A 7,523-nucleotide genomic window follows, 5' to 3' on the forward strand; every position below is an offset into this window, starting at 1 on the left:
GCTCATCCAAATGGGAAAAAGTAGGATGCTAAGAGGAAAATATGAGACTCACAACTCCAACTATCTTTCTTACAGTGTGAGCAAACATGATGTGGGACCAAATAGAGTTAACCTGGTTTGTGTATCATAGCCTCTGATTATTATTATTTTTTTAGCCTCCGATTATTAAACTGCTTAGTTGAAATCAAAGAGCATAAATAATAGAGATCAGGAACAATAATACCAATAACTTGCTGTCTACTTTGCAGAGACACATTTGTATGCCATGAAGTGTGAAAAAATTATGTTACTGTAAGAAAAGTCATCAAATCTCCAATTAACAGGAAGAACAAGCCATGTTTGTTTTCATTATTTAAAACTAGAGCATGTGGGAATCCACCATCTGAGAAGCTCTGACAGTTCCCTGGTTAGGACAAGTCTGGCAAGCAGTTGGGCATTAATGAACTAGTTGTTGTTTTAGCCACACCAAACAGAATGAGCTGAGGGAGCAAGGTAGACTGACTCACCACGCTGCAATCAATAGAGAGTCATTTTCTTGTGCCTTTTTTCTTTCCACACACTCCCACCACTACTTGACTTTCAGTTTTCAGTTATTCTGGTTCAATAATGCCCCTGGTCACAGTCGCCTGCATGTGCTGGGTGGTGATAAAGTCCATCACCAGCCCCAGTTTATTCAGTCTGTTTTCCTTAGAAATGTCATAAAGTACAAAAGGATTCTCTCCTTGAAAGACTCAACTGGAACCGGCCAGAGATCAAGCACTCTGATGCATGAAGCAGCTACATTAGCTAGACCTTCAAAGAAAAGAGTGGCCCTTCCTGGGCAGGGTTCCCTCAAACCCATAGCAGCATGTGAGGGAAAATGGGGCATTCTGGCAGTGAACTCAAGGAGTACCAGCAGGATCTCTCAGGGAGCCTGGGGATGGAAGGAGGACCTCAGCAGGCACAATTGGCAGGAAACTAGGCCATTCCACAGTACTTGCTAAAAGAAAAGTCCACACTTTAATGTCCTACCTAAAGGACAAGGAAGCTAGGAGTATGTACCACTAGCTCTGTCACTTAGGGATGAGGAAGAAACCTAGGATTTTTATCCCTTGGCATAAATGTTTGCAAGTGTCTGCCCTAAGCATTGTCTAAACACGTTCTTTGGTCAAAGAAAGACTAGGACAAATTCCTGGGTCCTCCTTAAGAAGCCCTTAGCACAGCCAAGTGGTGTACACCAACAGTGTCTTCCACTCACAGGTGAGAGGAGTAACAGAACCCAAACCTGAGAACCAGGGCAAACTCAAAGCAAACTCACAGGGCAAACTCATGGTTGGGAGACATAAGAATACCAGAAATTAGGAATCATCAATCTCTGTGCAGTGTTCCTGATTTGGTCTATAACATAGGTATAATGGATGATGATCTATGTTTATATTTGCTTCATGTAATTCAATATGTTTCTCATTCCATAACCTGAACCACCCTAGAAAATTCTGTCAGCTCTTGCTGACTATAGCAGGCTGATTGATGCTCATGGTTTCTGACAGCTGGACCTACTGTTGATAATTACACGTGGGGTTCAGTGTTTTCTTTAGGAAGCAAGTCCCGACAATAGAAATATGAGTTATTTGCCTTATACAGTTTTAAAGAGATCTGGAAAAACATGTGTAGAGTACTTTACATTTTTACCTTACATAGAATGATTTTCTATAGTAGAAAAAAATTTATACAATACATAATTCCTCTCAATAGTGGGTTTTGTTGGCCAAGGTTAACTTTTGCATTTATCAGGAAATCTGAAACACCTGAAAGAAATGAGTAAAGTACAAAGTTTTGAAGCAAGAAAACAAATGTTGTTTTAAATTTGTTTTCAGAAAAATCCAAATTGAGTTCAAATATTCTTTATTTTTATTTTCCAAAAAGTTTTTTTTTAAACCATTGATAATATTTAATCTTGGCTCTGCCACTGGTAAAAGACCTGTTAAAGAGATAAATATACACCTGTTTCCTCTGACCTGTTAGTGTAGCAGGAATCAGATAGTTTTGTGGGTCCATTTACATACAAACATTATTGTACTATGCACACCAGCACTGAAGGATTGCCTTCTTTTTGCAGAAGCATAGAGAAGATGGTCTCAGTAGTCTCATCATTCTGTAATTATTGACTGTGCACAGAATCAAGAAAAATGACATCCTAAATAATATACTTTTAATAAGCTGTGATAAGAAGCTGATTTATTCTGAAAGAAATATAAAAGATATTTATGAAGAAAACTTGTATTTGATTCGAGGAAGACTCATAATGTTCACTTGGAAAAATAAACAGTAATTTCAAAAACTTTAAAAATATCTTCCATGAAGGTGGGTTACTCCTATAGTACATATCTTGTCATATTATTGAGGAACAAATTTCAAAAAAGGGCAAAAATGATAATACAAAATTCAAGAAAGTAGAGAGCCCCCAGAGAGTGTTGTGCTCCCAGGGAACACAAGTGTTTGTTTACTGTCTAATTGCTAAATCTCAGTAGTTCATGTGAATTAGTGGTGTGTGTTAGAAATAAATAGCAATTATGTGAAGCTACACAGATTCAGGATTGTCTGTTGTAAGAGTTACCCTAACTTGACAAATATAACACATGATTTGTGTCCTAATGATCTGCCATAGTTGTAGTCCAGAATTTGCTGAGGAAAATAAGATCACAAATGGTGAAAGAAAATTTAGTTCCTCAAGTTTTTTTACTATGGATCTCTGATGGGCACAAGACCTGCCAGTGATTGTCATCAAGTCATTCTTGTTTGAAATTGAATGAGTTCACACACTACAAAGATGTATGAAAATCTGTGGAGATGACAGAAGCAGAAGGGTTTCCTTGTGATTGTTAACTTGGTAGTTTTTATAGGTTCTTATTCATATGAACTGTTTCATCTGTCTCTAACTAAATCATATGAAAACAAAAACTTATTTTACTCTGCAAAGAAACTTTTGGAGATAAAATGTCTGGAGATTAGTGTGCCTATTAGCTGAACTTCATGTATTTGCTTTATTGTAAGTAAAAGTTTTCCTCTTCAATGTTCTTTATTGACATTTTATGATTTTTTTAGATTCTGATTTTGACCCAGTTATTTATTTTCATTTTAAAGCAGCTCTCAACTCCTGCTTTACAAACATTACAAAACTCTTAAGTAAAACACATGAAGTCATACATAAATACCAATCATCTGCAATTTAGAAGCAATAAATGTTTATTTCATATGAATAAAATATAAGTGTAGATATTTTTTCATGTTATATTGTATATATTATTTTCACCTATCAACTCCCTAGTGAAAGCAAACTTTATGATTTACATACTGTATTTACCTCAACAGGTTTTAGGGTGAGTAGAGTTATTATTAAGTAAATCTCAATAATCTCCAATAATGACTGTGATATGCACTTCTGCCATCATGGAAAGGTTCTGAGGCAGTGTTGTCCACCATGGTGGCTTCTAGCTACATGTGGCTATTAAGAATTTGAACTCTGGATGACAAAATTTAATTGAGATTTTTATTTTACTGAATTTTAAATAGCTAAATTTAAATGGCCACAGGTGGCCAGTGAGTAGTACAATTGTAGAGTGGCCTCTCCTTAACAGTCAGCAGTACCTGGGATGACACAGTATAGAAGTCAAATTCTCTTCTTCTTTACTTGTCAAATACTGCCAAAAAAAGGGACAAAATCAAAGGTGTATCCTCATTTTGTTAAGTTTTCTCAAAATGGGAGAAAATTTCATGCAGAGCCAAAAATAAAATAATTGACTTTGTTGGATTTTAGAAAAAGATGTATGCTTGCTCTACTATTTGTGAAAGTATTAACACATTTTTCCTGGCCCTTTTTATGTTTCTGTGTTGTTACATAGAATGCTGGCTTTTCCTTTCTGACAAATTTCTTGTTCTTTTTGTATAAAGCAACTACATATGTTAAAAAGAACCAGCAATATCAATATTTGTTCAAGCATCAATATTTGTTCTGATTTCCTTTTGTCTTAGGTCTTACAATATCCAGTCCAAAAAAATGATTTAAGTTACTTAGGTTAATTGCTTTCTTCCTCACTTGTCAGTGTAATACTGTGGTTTATCAGTGATAGAATTAGGTTCATTTGTTATTGTTTATATGCCTTTTTGGTCATCCCTGTATCCCACTGATCTTTATTTAGGATCAACACAGATCATTTAAGAGTTAACATAGATGAGCTGTGTACTTTATGTTGCACGGCTATGGATTTTAACAAAGGTACAGGACAATGTATCTACTATCAAGTCAACAGATATAATGGTTCCATCACTATAAACTTCCACTGGGCTTTGCTTCTGTCATCACTCCCTCCCCAGGCCCCATGTCCTGATAATCACTGCTCTGCTCCCCATAACTAGCATTTCCATGTTCAGAATGTGTATAAGTGGAATCATGGAATAGATCACATTCAATGTCTTGATTTTTTTCACATAGTAAAATGGATTTAAGATTCATCTATATTGCATGAATCAATAGTTCATTCTTTTCATCAATGAGTATTTCATTGTGTGGATATCTCAGTATCCTAATTCATTCACCTGCTGATTGACATGTGTACTGCTTTCATTATTTTTGAAATTATGAAAGAATTTGGTTAAACTTCTCTGGGAACTAGTAACTTTTATTAATTCACAAAATGAAACTGACACAGAGCTTATTTACCCCTGCTTTCACCCATGGGGTCATGTTGGTCATCAGAAATCTCTGCAAGAAGGAAGACAAAGAGAAATGTGTCTTGATCTTACATGTTTCTTTTCCCCAAGGAAGAAAGCAAATGTTTCTAGAAAACTGGACATAGAAAAAATTAGGAATTTAATCAAAATCACTCACTACTCATTATACTGAAGGCCATATCAAAGTGTGAAGGTTGAATATTCCTTGGTAAATGATGGAAAAAGCACTTAGGAGTTTGATGGACAGAGAGAACAAGGCTTAGAGGTGATCTTGAGAACTGGGCTGCAGGCATGTCTTGGTCAATCTTCATATTATTTCTCTCTTTTAGAGAAACTTTTCTGAAATATTTCTCATGACTTCAAAATAAAATTTGCTGTCCCAGAAGTTGATTCTAGCCAGATTTTCTTGAATTAATTTTGGATACTGGGTAATGAGAAGTAAAAAGTTATAGTAAGAAATGCTATAAGCCATTATTGCCATTAAAAGCAATAATGGAAGACAATATAGGATCATTATAGATAGGATCTTAAATTAAAATTACATCTAAATTCTTGACTCAGTTATGTTGATATAATTTAATAAAGAACTGAGAAGTCTTCAGAGAGTTGTAGTGAATGAGATTCTTCAAATTAAATATAAATTGAACATGTTAACAAATTTATTTAATATGTACCCATAGGCCATGCTGTATTAAATGAGTAAGAATCGAAAATGTTTTCCATTAAAAATCTTAAGAATAGAATTTTGATTTGGACAATTAGAAAATGAACTGCTTCCCATTTAAGTAAACACTTAAAAAAACAAACTTAGAAAAGTTTCATGTCATCTCCCCTAAAGGAGGCATCAGCTCAGACATCTGTGTGACATGAACTTCATTTTCCAAATCACTTCTTTTTGATTTGTACCTTGCTGCAACTGCTGGAGCACCCTCTAGTTCCCCATGTTAAACCTCAAAGTCATCTTTGACCTATGCATCTCTTGCCTGCTCATTATATCCCAGTCGCACACCTATTTACCACTACTTATCAGTTGCTCTTGCACATGGTTATTTTGCTGAGTATGTTTGGCAATTTAAAAGCCAATCAGACCAGGCATGATTATGCTTGTCTGTAATTCCAGTGACTCAAGAGGCTGAGACAAGGAGGATCACAAATTCAAAGCCAGGCTTAGCATCTTAGCAAGGCCCTAAACAACTTAGCAAGACTCTGTCTCTAAATAAAAATTTAAAAATGACTGGGAATATGGCAGTGGTTAAGTGCCCCTGGGTTCAATCCCAGGTAAAAATAAATAAATAAATAAAATAAAAAGGACCACTCCGTTTCCCTCTCCTTGTCTATAGCATAGTTACAATAGCTGCTCCAGATTATTGGCATTTTTCATATAGAATAGCACCTAACACATAACAAGACCTCAATAAATGTGACCATTTATGGTTATTAAAATCAGTACTGTTTGGTTTTATTCCAAACAGTATATTATATGTCATCATCTGCCGATCAGCGAGATCATTCGTCCTTTGGTTTTTGAGATTGGCTTATCTCACTTAGCATGATATTCTCCAATTTCATCCATTTGCCCGCAAATGCCATATTTTATCATTCTTTATGACAGAGTAATATTCCATTGTACACACATGCCACAGTTTCTATTTTTTTTTATTATTGTATACAAATGGGATACATGTTGTTTCTCTATTTGTACATGGAGTCAAGGCATACCATTTGTGTAATCATAAATTTACAAAGGGCAATGATGTTTGATTCATTATTTTTTCCCTTACCCCACCCCTCCCACCCCTCTTTTCCCTCTATACAGTCTTTCTTTCCTTCATTCTTACCACCCTCCTTATCCCTAACACTAAACCTAACACTAACCCTAACGCTAAACCCTCCCACCCCCCATTATATGTCTTCATCTGCTTATCAGCAAGATCATTCATCCTTTAGTTTTTTGAGATTGGCTTATCTCACTTAGCATGATATTCTCCAATTTCATCCATTTGCCTGCAAATGCCATAATTTTATCATTCTTTATGCCAGAGTAATATTCCATTGTATACATATGCCACAGTTTCTTTATTGATTCATCAATTGAAGGACATCTAGGTTGGTTCCACAATCAGGCTACGGTGAATTGAGCAGCATTGAACATTGATGTGGCTGTATTCCAGTAGTATGCTGATTTTAAGTCTTTTGGGTATAGGCCAAGGAGTGGGATAGCTGGGTCAAATGGTGGGTCCATTCCAAGATATCTGAGGAATCTCCATACTGCTTTCCAGAGTGGCTGCACTAATTTGCAACCCCACCAGCAATGTATGAGTGTACCATTTTCCCCACATCCTTGCCAACACCTATTGTTGCTTGTGTTCTTGATAATCGCCATTCTAAATGAGGTGAGATGAATCTTAGGGTAGTTTTGATTTGCATTTCTCTTATTACTAGAGATGCTGAACATTTTTTCATATATCTGTTGGTTGCTTGTAATTCTTCTACTGTGAAGTGTCCATTTCCTCAGCCCATTTGTTGATTGGATTATATTTGCCTAGTATGAGAAAATTGTATTTATTTGAGTTTGTGTCCATGTCCTCTATTCTGTACCATTGATCTACTATCTATTTTGGTACCAATACCATGCTTTTTTTGTTACTATTGCTTTGTAGTAGAGTTGAAGATCTGGTATTGTGATACCCCCTGCTTCGCTCTTTCTACTGAGGATTGCTTTAGCTATTCTGGGTTTCGTATTCTTCCAGATGAATTTCATGATTGCTTGCTCTATTTCTGTAAGGTAAATCATTGGGATTTTAATTGGAATT

Source organism: Sciurus carolinensis, chromosome 15 (assembly GCF_902686445.1).
Source record: "Sciurus carolinensis chromosome 15, mSciCar1.2, whole genome shotgun sequence".
Lineage (NCBI taxonomy): Eukaryota > Metazoa > Chordata > Mammalia > Rodentia > Sciuridae > Sciurus > Sciurus carolinensis.